Here is a 22,949-nt window from a genome sequence, read left to right as displayed (position 1 = left end):
TTTTATATACAACAACCTTGTTGAGTATGTGATTTGCAAATATTTTCTCCTGGTCTGTAGCTCATCTTTTCATCCTCTAAAGAGAATCTTTGGCAGAGCAAAAGATGTTAATTTTGCTGAGGTCCAGTTTATAATTTTTTTACTTTTATGGTTCATGCTTTTAGTGTCAAATCTGAGAACTTTTCATTTACCCTTAGATCCCAAAGATTTCTCACTTTTTTTCTTAAAGTTTTCTGTTTTACATTTAAGACCATGATATGTTTTGAGTTAATTTCTGTATAAGGTGTGAAGTTTAGGTCAATGTTCATTTTATTTTTGCTTGTGGATGTCAGTTGCTCCAACACCATTTATTGACGGAGATATGGTTTTTTTTTAATTGAATTACCTTCACACCTTATCAAAAATCAGTCAGACATATTTGTGTGGACCTGTTTCTAAGTTCTCTGTTCTGTTTCATTGGTCTCTGTGTCTAGAAACCATCAAAACCACACTATCTTGATTTCTGCAGCTAAGTAGTAAAGTCTTAACATCAAGTAGAGTGAATTCTCTCTCCCATGCTATTTTGCTTTTTCAAAATTGTGTAAGCTATTCTAGGTCCTCTCCTTTCCAAGTAAATTTTAGAATAAGCCTGGGTATGTTTATAAAGCATCTTGCTGGGAATTTGATAGCAATTGTATTAAATATACAGATCACTTTGGAGAAAATCGACCTCTTTACTGTTAAATCTTCCAGGCCACAAATAGAGCATCTCTCCCCATTTACTTAGGTCTTCCTTGATTTCCATCACCTGTGTTCTGTAATTTTTCAACATATACGTCTTATACTTGTTTTGTTGGATTTATACCTAAATATCTTATTTTCTTTGGAGCAATTATACATGGCATTGTGTTTTTTAATTTTGATTTCCACATGCTTGCTGTTTGTAAATAAAAATGCAATTGATTTTTGTGTGTCCTCCTTGTAACCTGAAACCTTGTCAAACTCAGTTATTCTAGAAATTTTAAAACATTCCTTTGGATTGTTTGTAGAGATAATCATGTCACCTGCAAATAGAAACGGTTTTATTTTTTCCATTCTGAGTTATATATATTTCATTTCTTTTTCAAGATTTAATTTTAAAATTCTACAATTGTCTCCAGTTAATAAGTACTAAGGATATAATGTACAGCATGATACATATAATAACACTGTTGTATGTGATGAGAATAAATCCTAAGAGTTCTCATCACAAGAACATTTTTTTCTCTTTCTTTGCTGCTGCTGCTGCTGCTAAGTCACTTCAGTCATGTCCGACTCTTCACGACCCCATGGACTGCAGCCCACCAGGCTCCTCCGTCCATGGGATTTTCCAGGCAAGAGTACTGGAGTCTCTTTTTTTAGTTTTGTATCTAAACAAAATGATAGGTGTTCACTAAACTTATTGTGATAATCCTTTCATAATGTATAAAACTCAAATCATTATACTTGTACACCTTAAATGTACACAGTGCTCTATGTGCTGTATGTCAATCATGTCTTAATAAACCTAGAAGAAAAAAAATGAAAGAGCCAGAGAATGCTAAACTTTCTACAATTCATAAAGCAGCTCCCCTCTTGCCCCCCAAGCAGGAACAATCCAATCCTAACTGTCGTTAGTGGAGATTGAAAAATCCTAAATGATGTTAACCTCTAAAAAGGGCTTCCCTGATGGCTCAGTTGGTAAAGAATCCTCCTGCAATGCAGGAGACCCCGGTTTGATTCCTGGGTCGGGAAGATCCTCTGGAGAAGGGATAGGCTACCCACTCTAGTATTCTTGGGCTTCCCATGTGACTTAATGGGTAAAGAATCCGCCTGTAATATGGGAGACTTGGGTTCAGTCCCTGGGTTGGGAAGATCCTCTGGAGAAGGGAAGGGTTACCTACTCCAGTATTCTGGCCTGGAGAATTCCATGGACTGTATAATCCATGGGGTTGCAAAGAGTCGGACATGACTGAACGACTTTCACTTACTAACCTCTAGAAGTCATCAATATGACAGGGCTTGCATGAGAACTCTTGGTACTTTCTGCTCAGTTTTGCTGTGAACTTAAAACTGCTATAAAAATAACATTAATTTAAGAAGTTAAGTTCTGTAACTGTGACTGGGATTTGTGGACTTATTTGAAGAATCATTGGATGGAACTTCTCTTTTTAAATGGACACATTTATATCCTATATCAGAAAGTACTGAAGTTGATAAGACTTCCAGTTCTGAAGCATTTAAATTTAGTGAACAATTCAAGAGCATCAGAGACAATTTATTTAACCAAAATTGTCTTGGCCAAATATTTGTTGAAGACAAGTACTGGATAGAGATAAAAATAATAGAGTACATTTGAAGATATTTGGGTTGACATTTATGCATTTTAATTTCAAAAAATGGAATTTAGAATAGTCTACATTTAGCAGATGTGCTCTGACCTGACCTGGTACTTCAGCACCTATAAAAAGTTTATTTTCACAATTAAAGCTATTACTATCAACAGAAGAGTCAATTGACCTATCAGCTCAAGCTTGTTTTCATAATATACAAATTGTGTTGAAAGCTAAATACTGAAAAGAATATCACATTGAGATAAATAAAAGCTTCAGAAAAATAGAAAATGACAAAGAAGTTGTCATATACCAATGACAATTATTCTTCTTGTTATTAAAAAATTTTTACTGTCAGTATAAAACTTTTATTCTGCTTTCATGTAAGTGGATTTTTTAAGAAAAATATCATTTAAAAAATTTAAATAGAACCGGATTAAGGCTACCTATCGATTTAATAAAAGTCAACACTGGTCAATACATGTTTCAAAAAATTATAGACTTTTAGCTATTTTTAATATCTTCCTTTGCTCTAAAAAAGTGTCCTGTTTAGACTTTAAATTGCAATGGTTACCTTTGGTATAACTTAACTGAACTCACAGATAGCGTCAGCATTAAGATATTCTTAAAATAGAACTTCAGGTATAGGTACAAGGATAAGGAATTGTCTTGTAACAAGCCCCTAGGACACTAAAGGCAGGCTGGGTAGTCAGAGCAATCATAATTAGGAGGAGTTAGGGAGCACATCTAAGAGAGGATGGGACTAGGGACTGTGCTCTTTGAAAGCTTGAAACACCTCTGCACGCACAGCGGAGAGAGGGGTGCCTGTTGTGGAAGGGCACACTGGTGGAAAACTGACACCCATGATTGTAGATCCAAAGAGACTGGGAAACAAGTTTATTGGAATGGGTGAAGATGCTGGTGGTCCCATCATTTGCTTCTGGGTTGCTCTCTCAGTAGCAGCAGTGGGTATGTACAACATCCCCAGTGCAACATCACTGAAGAAAAATCTGATACTGCGCCAGCTCCCAGGATGCTCCACAATCATCAGCTGGTCCATGCAAAGATAGGACCACAAGCATCAACCTGTGATGTTCTTGGAGGAGTTAGTCTAAGACTCTTCTGTCCCTGCTTCCAGCCCAAGCAAGGACAGGAGAGCTCCCACACTCACACTGAAGGTGTTAACTTAGAACCAACAGAGACAGGACCACGGAGACACAGCAAAGAAACCTGCCATGCTAGAATTTGAGCTGATAGACTGAGGAGATGAATTAGATTTCTAAGACTGCTATAACAAAGCACCATAAACTAAGTGGCTTAAAACAAGAGAAATGTATCCTCTCATGCTTCTGGAGGCCACAAGTCCAAAGTCAAGGTGTTGATAGGGCCATGCTCTCCCTGAAGCCTCTGGAGGGTGCAGGGGGGTTCCTTCCTTGCCTCTTCCAGCCTCTGGAAGCCCACGGCATTCCTTAACTTGTGGCCAATCTGCCTCTGACTTTACATGGTTTCTTCCCTCTGTGTCTCTTTTCTTCTTCTTGTAAGGACACCAGTCATACTGGATTAAGGGCCCACCCTGTACCAGTATAATCGCTTCTTAACTTAGATCTTAGTTATACCTGCAAAGGTCCTATTTCCAAATAAATTCTTGTTTACAGGTATCAAGGGTTAGAGCTTCGGCAAATTAAAACTTCTGATCTAACTTCAGTTAGAACTAATTATTTCTTGGGGACATGATTCAATCCACAATTATTTATTAATTAATTAACTTATTTTAATTGGAGAACAATTACTTTACAATATTGTGATGGTTTTGGCCGTACATCAACATGAATCAGGCAGGGCTTACATATGTCCCCTTCATCTTGAAGCCCCCTTGACTGGAGGTTTAACAATTCCAGTCAAGATTCTTGAAGAAACTCCTTGTCAGTGAAGGAAAAACGTGTTATACTCAGATTATGGGTACCTGGGGCTTCCCTGGTGGCTCAGACGGTAAAGAATCTGTCTGCAGTGTGGGAGACTCGGATTTGATCTCTGGGTGGGGAAGATCTCCTGGAGAAGGAAATGGCTATTCACTCCAATATTCTTGCCTGGAGAATTCCATGGAAAGAAGAGTCTGGTGGGCTACAGTCCATGGGGTCGCAAAGAGTTGGACATGAATGAGTGACTAACTCTTTCACTTTTCTCTTTTAGGAATCTTAGAGAAATGGTCATATAAAGTCAAGACAAAGAGAAATTTGAAATATCAAAAAAGTTCGATAACTCTCTAGCCAGAAACATTGCAATAAAAGATCGCTTTGGATCTCTTAGAGAGCGCTACTATAAAATAGTTTCTCATTTTGAGAAGTGATTTTGAATGATATGATTGCTCTACTCTCAGGAATGGATATGATTAAAGCCCAGTAAAGATAAAATGACATTTTGTATTCACATATGTCATTTGCAATGCTTAACGCTATTACTGATCCCAAAGAAAATTTAAATGCAAGCCCAGACATATCTGGTTTATGCTGGTCTATATTGGTCTTCAGGAATTTTCCCTAGCAAATATGAAGTAGTTCATATAAATATGCTGACATCTTTCGGCAGCTGGAAGGACTCATTCTGGGTGTTAACACAGCAGGGAACAATCAGAACTGGGAGAAGAATCAGTGATTGACATGCTGACACGCGGCTGTGAGAATTGCAGTGGGGAACAATTACATTGCTCAAAGAACATTTCACAATTGGATGGGAAGAGAATTATGTCAGCGCTGAAAGATTTCACAGCTGTACTCCAAAACAAACCTGGAAATGCACATTGTAGGTGCTGGAAACAAAAAAGCCTATTATTTTGTCTTCTTTTAGATAAGTGGTAAAGTACTGGGAGGTGGCAGAAAAGATAATTCTAAAGGGCAATTTAGCTTCCTGTCAGCACCTGGGTCTTGGTAGTTGTCATTTCCAAATGTGTAACTACCTCCCCAAAAGAGCAGGGTTAGGCTTTCTGTAGAATGTTAGAATGAACCTAGTCTGAGAATTTTTTCCGTAACCCCAGAATAATTAATTTACTGTATTGGTTTAAGGCTCAGTAAGTTTCAATTTGTAGTAAGACTTTTGGTATGTGATTAAAGGGATGATAAAAAAAAAATCTGACATTGGAACATAGAGTGGGCAAAACAAATTTAATTCCTAAATTTAAGAGAGCTTCAATATGCCGAACACAGTAAACCTAACCTACTACTTCACTTCTCTCTCCTGCATTTAGATCATGCATAAGATGCACATACATCTTGTTTGGGTTATTAAGCTCTTGTTCTAACTTCTAGACCAACCTTCCTACACTTTGCTGGGCTGATACACTACCAACTGTATTTCTCCTTTGCCAGCTGGCACCTTCTTAGGTTCTGCCACTAGGGGGCACTAGAAGGTGACCAGAAGGCTGAGACTGTGCCAGGGACTAGTTCAATATTTTGAGTCTGATTCCTATGACTGTCATTCCAGCCGCTGTTGTTCACCACAGCTGGCAGTCCTTGGTTCCAGTTCTTTCCATGTTGCCAGAACCAGCCTCACTATAGTCTCTCGGAACTCCCCAGTAACTGCTAACCAAGTCTTTAACAAACTGGTGCTGAGTCTATTTTCCTAACTAGACCTTGATGAAAAGGCATCAATAACGCTACACAATTTCTCTATATACTGTTTCCTTAGCCATTGTATTTGATGTGTCTGTAGGTCATTTACTGCCAGGTGTAACTGTAAGACTTAGATGTATGAAGATGTGTTTGTCTGGAGCTTAAAGGCACCAACAGGTAAGCTACTTGGCCTGTGCTTCACACCCACCTCTCACATTAACTAATGCTCCAGAGTGTTCGCATTCTACCTGGCCTGAAAAATCCTTACAGCGGGTACTAAATCATTAGTTGAATCATTACATTATTACATTCCTTACACTGATGGCATAGCAACTTTAGATCACGGTTTTGAAAAACGCTTAGACTATCTTCGATTACTTGGCTATCCGTTCCAAAGCTTAATGAATTATTATCTTGAGATATCTGAAGTTAAATATTTGAGACACAAGGGAAATGGATGTATTAATCTGTACTGGAGAAAAACTGTCTTAATAAAAGAAAAGGCATTTTATTAACCAACAACCAGGGCAGATCACTTCTTGGAGGAATGTGTTGTTGTGGGAGATTTGCTGTTCATTTTGCTAGAGGCCGACCATTCAAACCAGTCAATCCTAAAGCAAATCAACCCTGAATATTCATTGGAAGGACTGACGCTGAAGCTGAAGCTCCAGTATTTTGGCCACCTGATGCGAAGTGACTCTTTGGAAGAGACCCTGATGCTGGGAAAGATTGAGGGCAGGAGGAGAAGAGGGCAACAGAGCATGAGATGGCTAGGTGGCATCATCGACTCAATGGACATAGGTCCGAGCAAACTCAGGGAGACAGCAAAGGACAGGGAAGCCTGGCGTGCTGCACTCCATGGGGTTGCAAAGCATCAGACATGATTGAGCGACTGAACAACAATAACAAGACCATTCTGTGATTTAACCCAGAAAGGAAAGCCAGAGAATTAGAATATAGGAAGCTTTGAACCAAGAACATCTTAGGAACCTCTTATAATGGCTGTCAAATGCAGATTTGACAGCAGTACTTCTTCACATGCATGAATGTCAAGTATTTAGTGATCAGTCTGGATTGAACGTTTTTACACTCAGAAAGAACTTATGCTATCTCTGAGAGCTTTAATAAAAGCAAACCTTATAAACTTGGACAATAAATCACAAACAAACTGATGGAGCACATATGACAACCATGAACAGATTCTTAGAGAGTGTGCAACTTCCAAATTGATGAGGGAATGGTCCTAAAAAAAATCAGTGGGAACCCAGATGTGAAGAAGGTCTTATACAACAAGCAGATGTTGCACTCCAAAGACTTCATGTATAAAAAAGAAAAAGGGTAATTGTGATCATCAGTTGTGAGAATTTCATAGTTGTTTGATGTACTCGGCTTGGTGCCATAAGTGCTCCAAAGGAATTCAAATGCACAAAATGATTTGTCTACAAAAGCCTGACATCGTTGGGTATTTTATGCCAAAACTGGAGATGCACATAGAGGTACCAGATTTTGCAGTAATTAAAAAAATATATCTATATAGTGTAATTAATTTCTATTTCCTCTTCTTTGGCTTCTGGCTCAGTCAATTCTACTCAGGAGCGATAGATGAATCCATGACATTTTGGCCTCATTTTCCACCAGGGGACCTAGGCCATCTCTCTGGTAAATATTTCCAAGGTCAAGGGTAAGAGAGTAGGTGTGACTAGCAAGCATTAAGCAAAAGGACTTCTGTCAATCCCAAACTTTATTTCTCCTTCTTTGTCTAACTTCACTCAGTATGACACTCTCTAGGTCTATCCTTGTTGCTGCAAATGGCATTATTTCATTCTTTTCAACAGCTGAGTAATATTCTGTTGTATATATGTACATAATGCTATATATAAAATTGATAATCAATAAGGACCTACTGTATAGCACAGGAAACCCTGCTCAATATTCTGTAGCAGCCTAACTGGAAAAACAATTTGAAATATATATACACATATATATATGTGTGTGTATATATATAAAATGGAATCTCTTTTTTGTTCACCTGAAACTAACACATTGTTAATCAACTCTATTGTTGTCATTCAATTGCTAAGTCGTCTCTGACTCTTTGCAATCCTATGGACCACAGTGAACCAGATTCCTGCACTATCTTATGGAGTTTGCTCAAATTCATGTCCATTGAGTCAGTGATGCTATCTAACCATCTCATCCTCTGCTGCCCCCTTCTCTTGCCTTCAATCTTTCCCAGCTTTGAGGTCTTTTCCAGTGAGCTGGCTCTTTGTATCAGGTGGACAAAGTACTAGAGCTTCAGCTTCAGCAACACTCCTTCCAATGAATATTTAAGGTTGATTTCCTTTAGGACTGACTGATTTGATGTCCTTGCAGTCCAAAGGACTCTCAGAAGTCTTCTCCAGCACCACAATTTGAAACCATTAATTTTTTGGTGCTCAGCCTTCTTTATGGACCAATTCTCATATCTATACGTGACTACTGGGAAAACAGTAGCTTTGACTCTACAGACCTTTGTCGGCACAGTGATGTCTCTGCTTTTTAATATGCTGTCTAGGTTTGTCATAGCCTTCCTTCCAAGGAGTCCTAGTTCTAAGCCATGGGTGTGTCCCAGGCCCCTAGTTTAGAACACACACCCATGGCTTCCTTCCATCCTCAGGATGATGTGACAAGAGCAGGGGCCACTCTGCTATCCTCCACTCACTGGCTTTGCAGACTAACAAAACATTGGGCCATAATGTGATTCCACGCCTATGAGGCTATGGTCAGTGGGGGCCTCTTACACATCCATATTTTACAATGACCAGAGAATGAAAATCTTTCTGTCTGCTTTACTCCACTCACCTTCTGGAAACAGCCAGGAGAGGGGAGGCTGTGTTCAGGAAGGGTCTTCACTCACCCTTCACCGTCATCAGGAGCTGCATTGTTGCCTGGGGCTGAGACCATGCCCTGCGCCAGCTCCTCCCTGCCCCCCCGCCCCATCCTGTGGATCAAATCTTGGCACTGGAGGTCAGCACAGCTGTCTCGGTTCCTCTTGGTGTGCTGGCTGTCTGACCTCGTCTTCGCATATCACAGGATCTGCCCTGGAACCTGGGTCCCTGGCCGGGACCTTGACCTCTGGAAAACTCCCTGACCCCTGAAAGTCATTGAATAGAGCAGGACTTGGCAAACATTTTAGGCCTTGAGGGCCAGAGGCAAAGTAGAGGAAATTTTATAGGAATCTACATAACAAGGAAAAAAGAAGAGATCACTTCACCATGCCCTGTCTGCTTGGAGCAGGACCAATATGCCAGCAACACTCTCAGTGCCCAGCTGCCACCCACCCCTCTCAGGATGAGGAGCACAGATCCAGGCAGGAGGGGCCTGGTGGCTCTGGTGGGTGGACCTTGGGGTGTCATTGGGCAGAGAGTGAACCTGACCATCGCAGCTGCCCAGCCCCACACTCCCGGCCACATCACCTTGGATTTACTTCTTAGAGCAAATTGCTGCCCACCTTTCCTTTTTCTTCATGTCACGTGGGCAATGTCAATATCTAAGACCCTTGGCAGGGTGCCAGCCCCAGAACGCATCATGTGCCCTGGTTCTTTGCAGACCATATAAGTTGGCTGGTTACCACCTCTCCCACCCTCTGACCCATAGCATCATGACTCCTCAAGGCCTCAGCTCTGTGGCCCAGAGCCCAATTTCTGGGGCAGTCACTGCAGTCATTAGAGGATAATTACTGTATTATTTGGCTTTTCTCACAGATATCATCTGAGTGCCCAGCCCTGTTCCCCACTCCCCCATCTCAGACCCTTGGCAGGGGACCTAGGCCTGTAGGGCTAGCTCCTAAACCATTAGAGAGGAACTAAGCCTTGCCTTGGGGGCTTCCCAGTTGGTGCTAGTGGTAAAGAACACACTTGCCAATGTAAAAGAAGCGGGTTTGATGCCCCTGGGTTGGGGAGGTCCCCTGGAAGAGGGCATGGCAACCCACTCCAGTAAAGGTGCCTGGAGAATCCCATGGACAGAGGAGCCTGATGGGCTGGCTACAGACCATAGTGCCTCAAAGAGTCAGACACGATGGAAGTGACTTAGCATGCACACAAGCTCTGCCTTGGCACTTCTCATCCCCCACATCCCTGGAGCTACCTCAAAGCATCAGACTCTTGGCAATGGGCTGGGCCTCCAACGAAAGCCCAGGAGTTGTACAAAAGTGGTCCCCAAACTGCCTCGGTTCTTAGAATTGACTGGCTGCCTGATCCCCTAGTCACCCTACTTCTCTCACATCGCAGAACCACACCAATGCCTAGGACTCTCAGCAAGGGACCTGGGTCTGTTCTGCTAGACCCTGAAGCCATTGAAAATTCACTGTTCAGATGGAGAAGGGCTGTTAATTTGCACACCAGCTTTCACAGTCTTAGTCTTAAAAAGAGAATGTAAAACATCTCATTAATACTGGTTTATTGATTACATGCTGACAGAACAACATTTTGGATATACTGGGCTAAATAAAACATATTAACATTAATTTCCCCTATTTCTTTATACTTTTAAAAATTTGGCTACTAGACAGTGTGAATCCTACCTGTGCCTCATTCAAGCAGGGCTGCAGAAGAGTGGCCCTGGGTGGCCTTAGGACTTATTTTTAAATTTTTTTTTTCGATGTGGGCCATTTTTAAAATCTTTATTGAATGTGTTACAATATTGCTTGTGTTTTATGTTTTGGTGTTTTGGATGCGAGGCACGTGGGATCTCAACTCCTTTGACCAAGGATTGAACTCACACCCTTGCTTTGGAAGGCAAAGTCTTAATCACTGGACCCCTAGGGAAGTGCCTTGCCTGGTACTTTTCCCACATCACCATAAGTATAGTCTATATCATCCTTTGTTGCTAATCTCAAATTCAAATTTGACATCCAATATTTTATCTGTCAATCCTGTGAGGCAGGCCCCACAATTCCTCTATGACATCCATCTCTGAGGCCACACCAATGACTGAGTCCTCAGCTAGGGGCCAGGACCGCAAGTACCACCCACAAAAGTCCTTACAAGGTAGTGACTGCTTTGCCTCCAAAAATCTCAGAGTATCCTGGTTGCCCAGGCCCTACTCCCCACAGGCCCCCAAGGCTGCACCAATACCTTGGACCCCTCACATGGCCTGAGCCACGGTGGCCCACTCCAGAAGCTATTAAAATATTTTTGCACTGCTTTGGTTTACTTCAAGTGTACCGGCTGGTTTGACAGACCCCACTTTCCTGGGTCACCACTAAAACCACAGCCTTGGTGGTCACAATCAGTATACTGACTTGGTTCTTCTTAGGCAGCATGGTCTCCACTTTGCTCATAGGCCCCATGTCACACGGCCACGTGAGTGTCTCAGCCCCTTGGTAAAGAGCCTGGGCCACTGGTACCAACAGCAGAAGCCACTCCAGCCTGGTCTTGGCTGTGCCTTTGCAGTTTTCAGCGTTTTGCGGGCCAGTCTTCATATCCCCCCCCTCACACCGGTGTAAACCCCATAAGCCATCAGAAAGTGGCCGCCATCTTGCCCTGGTTCTCCTTCTGGTGGACCGGCCTCTCTTCCCCTCCATTGCTAGGTTTACGGTGATTTATACCCCTGAAAGGTGGCCCAAGTGTCCCTGGATCTCCAGGTGCATGGCCCCTGCAGTGCCCTCCTTTTCCCTGGGTGAGGATGGTGGGCCAAGGGCCAGTCTGCAGAAAGGACTGCACACAGGCCCCCATGGGCTCTTATTTGCTTCTGGCTGAACCCTTGTTTTCTTCCTATCCCTCACTTCTCTACCTCTAGACAGTGTGTGGATTCCAGCTGCTTCTCCACAGGCCACACCAGAGTCAGTGAAGACCTTGTGGGCCTGCAAAGTCAGTCCTCTGGCCAGCTGGCCATGCTCGAATGCTGGTCAATCTTGCAAGCTTTCGCATGACCTGCTTCTTTTTTTTTTTAACAGAAGATATTTCTTTGTAAAAAAAACTTATTTATTTATATACTTTTTGATTGCCCTGGGTCTTCCTTGCTGCATGGGCTTTCCCCAGTTGCGACAACCGGGGTCTGCTCTTCATTGCGGTGCACAGTTTTCTCACTGCGGTGGCTTTTCATGTGGAGCATGGGCTCCAGGCATTCAGGCTTCCGTAGTCGCAGCTTGCAGGCTCAGTAGTTGTGGCCCATGGGCTCGAGAGTGTGGACTCAGTGGTTGTGGCACATGCGCTTGTTGCTTGGCATGTGGGATCTTCCCAGACCAGGGACTGAACCTGTGTCCCCTGTATTGGCAGGTGGATTTTTATCCACTGTGCCACCAGGGAAGTCTTGCTTTTTTATTTTTATGTCCCGCTCTTGGTCATTGTTTCTGTTGCTTTTTTTTTCAGCCTCACTTCTAATTTCTCCTTTGAATATGTGATGTTTGGTGTTAACTAAGAGAGGGCGCAGAGAAGTTCCAGGTAGAAGCCTCCTGTTAGAACACCTGTTTTGGCCTGGTGATGAGGTCCTATGAAAATCTGGAAAAGCTTCTTAAACATTTAGCTTCAGTTTTCTTTCCTGTAAGTGAGAGGGGGTGTCTGTTGGTGCTTTTGCAAGAATGAGTACCATTTGAGTTCTCTGGGGCTGGTAGAATGTGATTTTATATATTCTTCTGTACCCACTTTTTGTCTTCTGGGTTTGTTATAGGAACAAGGACAGCTGCCCAGGGATGCAGTTGTGTGCTCGGAGGGAAAGAAAGCCCACCCACACATTTAAAATATCTTAAAAAATTCTGTTTGTAATTGCTTTTGGAATAGAAATCTGAGCGGGGCCCTTTGCCTGAACTTCTCACACCTGGCACAGATTCCCACCTAACCTGATGCTTTTGCTTCCATCCCTGCCCCGAATCTCCTTGTGCCGAATCTCAGCTATGACCCAGAGGTTTTTCCATTTACCATCAACATTGAAGTCAACACTTTCAAGTGGCAGGAGCCCCTCAACCTTGGCTGTAACCTTTAGCAGAGCTTGGAAGTTTTGTTTTGGCCCGAGGTGTCTGGTTGCTCCAGCATACTCCTTGAAAGTACTTAATCATGGTGTTTTGTACGTTACCACTGGGACTCAGTGATGTGAACTCAAAAGATCATGGTCTGCAGTGGAGAGAAGCTGGGTTTTAGAGGCAGGTAGGGGAGGGAGGCTTCTGTGAACTGGCCCCTGGGTGCTACACCCTAGCGACCCACTCTCTGCCTCCGTTGCTGACAGCAGTCTGCCCCCCTGAGCAGAGAGCCTTGCTCTTGGTTCCTATAGTCTGGTGGGAGAAGCTTCCTATGAGTATTTTAGTTTTTTTTTTTTTTAGTTTTATTTACTTTTGGCTGTGCTGGGTCTTCAGTGTTGGCTGCGGGCTTTCTCTAGTTGTGGTGCCTGGGCTTCTCTTTGTGGTGGCTTCTCTTGTTGGGGGGCACAGGCTCTAGGCTCATGGACTTCAGTAGTTGCAACACATGGGCTCAGTAATTGTAGCTCCCGGGCTCTAGAGCACAGGCTCATTAGTGATGGTGCACGGGCTCAGTGGCTCTGTGGCCTGTGGGATCTTCCTGGACCAGGGATCAAACTCAAGTCTCCTGCACTGGCAGGTGGATTCTTTACCACTGAGCCACCAGGAAAGCCCAGGACTTGGGTTTTAATATGGCAGAAATCTTATCACTACATCTTGGGACCAGAGATACAGTCATAGGGTTGTTGTGCCAGCCCTGGGAGAAAGGATGGGCAGGTGAAAATGACGAGATTGCCAAGATGAGGATGAGTGCTGGGTGCTGTGTGCTGGGTGATGTCTCATGGCCAGCCTGGGCTCTATAGCAGGGATGTCTGGAACCTCCTGAGATCCTCTGATGGTAAAAGCTAGAATGAGGTATACATCTGGGGCCACAGAGGGTGTTAGCTGCCCTCTGTCCCTCCCCTCTTCCCTTTCTTCTCAGATCCAGGTAGAAGAGGACCAGCTTGAGAGGAGGAAGGTGAGCATCCAGGAGACTTCAGCTGGAACCCCAGTTCGAGCTCCGGCAGCTCAGGTCTCCCCTTGGTCTCTAGAACCCCGTGTGCAGGGTGATGGCCTGTCCCTCCCCATCCATGGGTCCCACAGGCCTGGAGCTTGAGCCTTCGAGCTCTGGACTAGTTGGAGTATAGATGTGGAAATTCCTCCTTGAGTAGCTCACCTTTCTGGGAGGATTCTGAAATTGAATGTGTTCATCGTTGGTAATGCAATTAATACCACTTGGCATAGATAGGGACCAGGGGATGCCAACACTTGATAAGGAAGCCTGCGTGGGAAAAGCCTTCTAGCTCTGGGATTCTATGGGTTTAATCCTGTTATTGTTGCTAATACATGCAATTTAAAATCTCAGTGATGTATATCAATAATGAGGATTTAGTTTGTCTTTTCTAAATATATGGGCTATGTATACATACTGTTCTGTAGGTTACGAAGCAGGGTTGAGATAACCTGGACAAAACCCCCCTGAGTCATTATACAGCTGAGAAAACCGGCTCTCGACTCCAAGTTCCTGATCCCTGCCCTAGAGCCAGTGGGTGGTGGGGCAGTTTGTGTCTGGAGGGTTTGCCTGAGCCCTGGGCAGAGACCTTTCCTGGGCTCTGCTCTGACCAGGTAACTGTGTGACCCTGATCAAGGAATCATGTCTCATTCCTGCCTACCCACCCCCTCACCTCCCCCACGTATCTCATAAACCAGAGTGACAACTACCTTCCCATGGACCATACCTGGAGTTCTGAGGCCTTCTGGTCTTTCCCTTCCATCTCTTCCAGGAGTGTGGTCCCCAGAGCCACAGAAATTGACTGTAAGTAAATAAATCATCGTGTATTTGGAAAAAACAGGAGTCTGGGAACCATACTATTTTTCAGTGTTTTAAGGTAAATTGTAATGGTCTTAAGAGCATTGCTATGGACTGAATGCTTGTGTCTCCCCAAAATTCCCATAGTAGCTGGTTTAGTCACTAAATCATGTCTAACACTTGGGACCTCGTGGACTGTAGCCTGCCAGGCTCCTCGGTCCATGGAATTTCCCAGGCAAGAATACAGGAGTGGGTTGCCATTTCCTTTTCCAGGGAATCCTTTCCACCCAGGGATTGAACCTGCTTCTCCTGCATTGCAGGTGGATTCTTTACCGCTGAGCCACCAGGGAAGCCCTAATCCCCAGTGGGATGGTATGTGGGAGTGGGGTCTTTGGGAGAGAATTAGGGTTAGATGACATCATGAGTGGAGCCCCCATCATGGGGGCTCCATCTTTGAAGAAGATGAAAAAACTAGAGCTTTGTCTATCCACCCTCTGAGGATACAAGAAGAAGGATGCTGTCTGCAAACCAGCAAGGGAGCCCTCACCAAAACCTGTCTGTGCTGGTACCCTGATCTTAGTCTTGCAGCCTCCAGAGCTGTGAGCAATGAGTGTTTGTTGCTTAAACCACCCAGCCTATAGTATCTTGTGATAACAGCCCAAGCTGATTAAGCTAGGCATGGACAATGTTTGCATATTTAAAATCTTATTTCTCAGCAATTTGGGGCACAGTGCTAGGCACCCAACAGGCCCTGGGTAAATGGGAACTAAACTCTCTCTTTTCTTTTCTAAACCTCATGACTCACATGGAAGGACTTGGGCACGGCACCCAGAACACTCCCTGCATTTCTAATCTCTTGTGTTCCCTGTAGGTAATTGCACAGAAAATCCATGCTGCAAAGCCCTCAAAGAGAATTACAAGGAATTATAAATCTTCTTTTCACCTTCCTAGACTTTCTGTCTGATGGAGAAGCTGGTGCATTTTTAGGATTGGGTAAGTGGAGTGGTAGATGAGGCCGATCTTCTGCTATGTAGATGAGCTATTTCTTGTCCTCATCTCATCTCACCTAAAAATCAGTGTGGGAGCCTACCTGAGCTTAACCCAAACCATCTTCAAACCTTGGAGCTGATGAGGCCCTGAGAGCTCCATTCATGCAGCCTCCAAGTTGGGGGCCAAGGTCCAGAGATGGGGTGTGTTCAGCTCAATGACAGAGAGCTGGTTTGAACTGACCTGGGACATTGACCACGCAGGGCTGTTTGTGCGACCTTGTGCTGAGAAATAGCCACTTCTTCCTGCAGCAATGATCAGTGAAGACTGGAAGGTCTGCACAGGGCAGGACATCCTCTGAGCTGCTTTGTAACAGCCTTGGTAGAAATTCACGTTACTGATCACTACTCAGAACATGGCGTGAGCCCCGAGATGGAGACACAAGGTTTGAAAGTGAGGTTAACACATGAAACCAGGCGTCTGAGAAATTCTGGTCACTTGGTCATCTTATCCTGGTTGGCGGCCCTAGATTGTCAGGCATGAAAGAAAGGAAAAATGAGTCACAAAAGTCTTGCCCTGCCCATCCTGTCCACATCCCTCCCCAGAGGACACCCTAGACTGTGATTTTATGGGAAGGATGATAAATGTATTCAAGTAGGTTTAGCAGTGTCAGTGATATAAGTGCAGTAACACTCCTGGCAACTTCCAGAGAAAGGTAATTAGGAGAAATGAAGGTAAATAGCAAAAACAGTATTAATAACAATAGCAGCTGCCTTCTTTAAGAGCTCACTCTGTGGCAAGCCCTGACCATGTACTACCTTATCTGAGCCTCTTTGAAGTCTCGTGAGGTTAACATTATAACCCCGATTTTATAGAGGAGGATACTGAATTCTGAGGAATTGTATTTAGGCCTCTCAGCAAGTATATGATAAAATCAGGATTCCATTGCAGCCCCCCAGGACCCCAAAGCCAGATCTCTGCTGAGGCAGAGTGCAAACAGAGCATGAGGTCTTACATCAGACAGGCCCTGGTTCCACCGTGGACCAGCTGTGGGGAAATGACCTGGGCAAGTGACCTTCATGTGCTTCAGTTTTTTCATCTGGAAAAAGAGGAACATAAGATAATTAAGTGAGATGATGCTTAAAAAGCACTGAGCACAGTTTCTGGTTAAGGTAGGTGTGCCCTGAATCAATGCTGCTGGTTTTCTTCTTTCTACACCTTCATTATGATTCTGGGCACCTGTAGCTTTAGTCGGCTTTGTGTTATTTGGATGTCCTCACCATGTGACAAGGACAGCTCTGTCTTTCCCTGTTGTTCTTCCCCAGCCTTTCCCGTCTCAGCAAATGGAGTGAATTGTATCCCTTCCAAAATTCCTATATTGAAGTCCTACCCTTGATTTGATCATAGTTGGAGATACAGTCTTTAGGGGGTAATTGGGAATACCAGACCACCTCTTGAGAATACCTGACCTGCCTCTTGAGAAACCTGTATGCAGGTCAAGAAGCAACAGCTAGAACTGGACACGGAACAACAGACTGGTTCCAAATAGGAAAAGGAGTACATCAAGGCTGTATATTGTCACCCTGCTTATTTAACTTATATGCAGAGTACATCATGAGAAACACTGGGCTGGATGAAGCACAAGCTGGAATCAAGATTGCCAGGAGAAATATCAATAACCTCAGATATGCAGATGACACCACCCTTATGGTAGAAAGTGAAGAAGAACTAAAGAGCCTCTTGGTGAAAATGAAAGAGGAGAGTGAAAAAGTTAGCTTAAAGCTCAACATTCAGAAAACTAAGATCATGACATCTGGTCGCATCACTTCATGGAGAATAGATGGGGAGACAGTGGAAACAGTGTCAGACTTTATTTTTGGGGGCTCCAAAATCACTGCAGATGGTGATTGCAGTCATGAAATTAGAAGACGCTTACTCCTTGGAAGGAAAGTTATGACCAACCTAGACAGCATATTAAAAAGCAGAGACATTACTTTGCCAACAAAGGTCCATCTAGTCAAGGCTATGGTTTTTCCAGTAGTCATATATGGATGTGAGAGTTGGACTATAAAGAAAGCTGAGCTTGAAGAAATGATGCTTTTGAACTGTGGTGTTGGAGAAGACTCTTGAGAGTCCCTTGGACTGCAAGGAGATCCAAGCAGTCCATCCTAAAGGAAATCAGTCCTGAATATTCATTGGAAGGACTGATGTTGAAGCTGAAACTCCAATACTTTGGCCATGTGAAGAGCTGACTCATTTGAAAAGACCCTGATGCTGGGAGGGATTGGGGGCAGGAGGAGGAGGTGATGACAGAGGATGAGATGGTTGGATGACATCACCGACTCAATGGACATGGGTTTGGGTAGACTCTGGCAGTTGGTGACAGACAGGGAGGCCTGGTGTGCTGCGGTACATGTGGTTCACAAAGAATCAGACACAACTGGGTGACTGAACTGAACTGAACCAAGTTCCTAAGAGTGAGTCCTGGGCTTCTCAGGTGGCTCAGTGGTAAAGAATCTGCCTGCCAATGTAGGAGATACGAGTTCAATCCCTGGTTCGGGAAGAACCCTTGGAGTAGAAAATGGCAACCCACTCCAGTATTCTTGCCTGGGAAATCCCATGGACAGAGAAGACTGGCAGGCTATGGTCCATGGGGTCATGAAGAGTCAGACATGGCTTAGAGACTAAATAACAATGAAGAATGGGCTCTAATCCAGTAGGATTGGTGTCCTTCTAAGAAGAGGAAGAGTATCAGAGCTCTTTCTCTGCCATGTGAGAAAACAGTAAAAAAAAAAAAATCCAGATACATTTATTTTAGAAGACCTTTCTTATTTTTTTAACTGAAGGACAGTTTCTCTACAATGTTGCTTTAGTTTCTGCCATATCATAATGTGAATCAGTCATATGTATTCCCTCCCTCCCTCCGCTCCACCCCCACCCACTCCTCTGGGTCATCACAGAGAATCAGGCTGAACGCCCTGTGCTACACCGCAGTGTCCCACTCACTTCAGTTCAGTTCAGTTCAGCCGCTCAGTCATGTCCGACTCTTTGCGACCCCATGAATCACAGCACGCCAGGCCTCCCTGTCCCATCACCAACTCCCGGAGTTTACTCAAACTCATGTCCATCAAATTGGTGATGCCATTCAACCATCTCATCCTCTGTCGTCCCCTTCTCCTCCTGCCCCCAATCCCTCCCAGCATCAGGGTCTTTTCCAATGAGTCAACTCTTCGCATGAAGTGGCTAAAGTATTGGAGCTTCAGCTTCAGCATCAGTCCTTCCAATGAACACCCAGGACTGATCTAGCCGTCTGTTTTACACATGGTAGTGTATATACGTCAATGCCGCCCTCTCAGTTTGTCCCACATGTGAGAGCTTATTGAGAAGGCAGTGTCTGTAAACCAGGAAGAAAATTCTCAGAATTCAGCAGAAATCATCCTGCTGGACCTTCACCTGGGACTTCCCGGCCCCCAGAACTGTGAACCCATAAACCCCTGTGGTTTAGGACACCCAGTGCATGCCATCTCATTATTGCAGCCGGACCCAGCTAATACAGCCCCCATGTGAGGAGTCCACAAGCCAGAGACCTGGGTGTTGTTCTAGATGCTTCTAGTTTCCTCTTGGTCCTACATCAGGCCTGGCTGGTTGGTCTAGATGTATGGTTCTCACTCCGGGCCCACATCATCCAACAACATATGAAATCTATGTTACTTCCAAGACATTTCTCAAATCTTATTTCTTCTTGTTTCATTAAGCATCTTTATGGACTGTTTTCAGATATCTTTAAGAGTAAAAATATAAGAAAACCAATGTGTCCATCATTAGATTCAACACATCATCACGTGGTGAATTTTACTTCATCTCTTACTTTACCCACTCCCCCTTTTCAGATTGTCTGGAAAGAAACCCCAGCCATCCTATAATTTTACCTATAAATATTTCAGCATTTTTCTGTAAAAGGTAAAGACTCCTTTTAAAAAATATAATCATCTTATCATCATCACTCCTAGTATTTTTATCAATTCCTTAAAATAATAAAATATGCGGTTGGTATTTATATTTTCATGACTGACTTGAGAAAATATTTTTTCTTTGTTTTGAATCAGGATTCAGTAGCAGCTACACAGTGTGACTGGCTGACATGTCTCTTCAATTCCTTTTACTCTGTATGTTCCCTTCCATCTTTTCATTGCTATCTAATTTTTTAATAAATAATTTGGGTCATTTGTCCTGGAGAGCTTCACGCAGTCTGAATTTTGCTGATTATCTCCTTGAGGTATAGCTTAACAAGATCCTGTGTCCTTTGCGTTTTCCATAAATAAGTGTGTGTGTGTGTGTGTGTGTGTGTGTGTGTGTGTGTGTAAAGATAGAGAATGTCCTTCAGTGTCCTCATTCTAAGTCATTCTTTCTTTTGCAAGGGGGTGAAGAATTAAACATATCTTTACATCTTTGGGGATCAAGGAAGGTTTAATATTTTCGTTCTGTTATCCTTAGATGACAAATTACTGTTTGGTTTCTCTTACAAACTCCCAACTCTCACCACTTATTTTTCTGTTGTCCATGGGTGTATTGATTTACTGGTGAAATCTGTCTTTTAATTTCTTTTCATCTCCATACATTTCCTTCGCCTTAGTCTCAATCATCATTTTTCCTCCTCTGAACAGTGACAATGGTCTCTGGACAAGCCTCCTTGCAACTCCTAGGCTCCCCTGCAGCTCAGGCTTCTGCTGGCAGAAGCCAGACCCTTTTCGAATAGCCCTATCGTGACCCCGTCCTGGCTCCTCACTGCACCCAAAGTACGCTGCACAATGCCCTCAGGGAGTGAGACATAGAAGGATGTTTGGGATTATCCTGGTCTTTCGGCTTAAGTTCCCCCCAAATCCAACTTTGAGATGAGGACTGAGTGCAGATACATTATTTTCTTGTGAAGGAAACTCCAGGAGGAGCATAGTACAGATAAGAGGGTTGTTATTAAGTCAGTAACCCAAGGGGTGAGTGGGACTCAGTCCTGTGGGGTGAAGGAGCTGGGGTACTAATCCACCGCTTCCCCTTAGTCATGGGAATGAGGTACAGCTGCTCTGGGGTGGCTTTTATTTCCAGGAACTTCTGACCTACCATCAGGTGGCAGAGTGGACCTTAGCATGCAGAAAAAACCCCAGACAAAGGATACACTAATGGGTAAAGGCGGAGGATACAGGTGGAGCGCAGACAGCCCCTGGCACGCCTAGGGGCACCTTTTCACCACAGAACCCAGCATTGGGAGCTGCAGGAAGTACTCAGGTACTGTTCACACATGCGTGCTCAGTCGCTTCAGTCCTGTCCAGCTCTTTGTGACCCTATGGATCGTAGCCCACCAGGCTCCTCCATCCATGGGTTCTCCAGGCAAGAATACTAGAGTGGGTGGCTGTGCCCTCCTCCAGGGGATCTTCTTAACCCAGGGATAGAACGTGCATATCTTAACATCTACCTGCATTGGCAGGCAGGTTCTTTACCACTAGCGCCACCTGGGAAGCCCACTCAGGTACCGTCCCTTCCCCATATCACAGACAGGCATCCTGACAGAGGCCAGGCAGGCGGCCATGGGAAGGATTAAGCCCACTGCAAGCAGCAGAGACACCTGTACTCTGCACTCGAGCCTTCTGCACTTGCACGTGACTGTGTCAGGGAAGTCCAGTTCTCAAGGCCACTTATTTTGGGTGACTTCCAGGTGCTTGAGCCTATCTGCTAAATGACAGAGAAGGGGCGTTGGTGACAGCCTTCAACCTCTCAGAACACTGACACATCTGTGACCCGTTCCCACGGAACGACTGCCCTGTGAGGTGGGTGGGAAGGGACTGTTGCCCGCATTTCACAGAAGAAGAAGCAGCACAGGTGGAAGAAGGGACCTTGCTGTGGTCCCTCCAGATCAGCAAGGGGCAGGCCCCTAAGCCCTGGCTGCTTTCTTACAGATGAGTGTCTATGTGAGCAGAGCTATTTTGCCAGAAGCTGCAGGTGCAAGGAGGAAAGTCAAGGTCAGAGTGAGAATTCTGTGGCAGCTTTTCCAAAGTGCCAGCTGGGGCAGGTGATATTCTGGAGAGCAGCCACAAGGTGGCAGAGAGTCTGCATCCAGCTCCGTGTCTCTGGTCTCCTTGGGGGCCAGGGGCAGGGGACCAAGGGTGAAAGCCTGCTGAACGTTCCTTGAGACCCCCGATGACTCCTGGAGGGTTGGCAGGGAACAGAGGAGAAAACACAGGGGGAAACGAGAAGGTAGGAATTCTGCCAACTCCTGTGTGACCTTGGGTAGGTCACTTGCCCTCTCTGGGAAAGATCTTCTCCTGTAAAATTGGGTGGGGGTGGGGGTTAGACTTCAAGAAGAGCATCACAGTCTTTTCCAGTTCTGGCCTTGCAGGAAGCACCTTGGGGACTGAGGTTGTCCTTGGCCTGGACTCTGGGTGCAAGACTTGGGGCTGGGGAGATAGTCAGAGGTGATTGGGAGATGATGGGACGATAGTGGCCCGAGGGCAACTTCAGAGCAGTGTAAGGAAGGGATAGGAGGAAGAACGTGAAGAAGATACAGAACAGCATGTGGGAGTGAGGAATCAGACATTAGAGGTAGGGCAGCGCTCTCAGATACCGGCTTCAGATAAATCACCTTTTCTCTGGGCACCCCCTCCCCACGCTCCCAATACACACTCTGCACATTTCATACACTATTAGCCGGTTTTATTTCCTTCATAGTTTCCACCCCTTTCTGAAACTATTTACTGATTTATGGGCTTATTTCTGTCTCCTTCTCTGGAATTTAAGCTCCATAAGGTCAGGGCATTTGTCTTCTGGTTCATTCTAGATCTTTAGTGTCTAGAACAGTTCCTGGAATACAGTAGTTGCTCAGTGCATAGCAGCTAATGAATGCCTGTCTGTATAAATTGACGGAGACAATTCCCTGACCTGGAAGTCAGAGACCTGGGCGGGGTGGGGGGTGGTCTGTCTGCTTCTGCCACAAGTATGCTGTGTAATCTTGGGGGAATTTCTTCCCCTCTCTGGGCTTCAGTTTCTTCATCCTTAAATAAAGTATTTGAGTTCCAGGATCAAGCATCTTAGAGATTTAGTGACAAGAATTCTTTCCTTCCCAATTCTCAAGTCCTAGGATTCAATCCCCCTTCACCATCACAGCTTTGTCATGGTGAAGGGACTTGGGTAACTCAGTGAAGCTATGAGCCATGCCATGCAGGGCCACCCAAGACTGATGGGTCACAGTGAAGAGCTCAGAC

Source organism: Cervus canadensis, chromosome 28 (assembly GCF_019320065.1).
Source record: "Cervus canadensis isolate Bull #8, Minnesota chromosome 28, ASM1932006v1, whole genome shotgun sequence".
Classification (NCBI taxonomy): domain Eukaryota; kingdom Metazoa; phylum Chordata; class Mammalia; order Artiodactyla; family Cervidae; genus Cervus; species Cervus canadensis.
The sequence above is the reverse complement of the archived record's forward strand: the minus strand, read 5'-3'. Positions refer to the sequence as shown.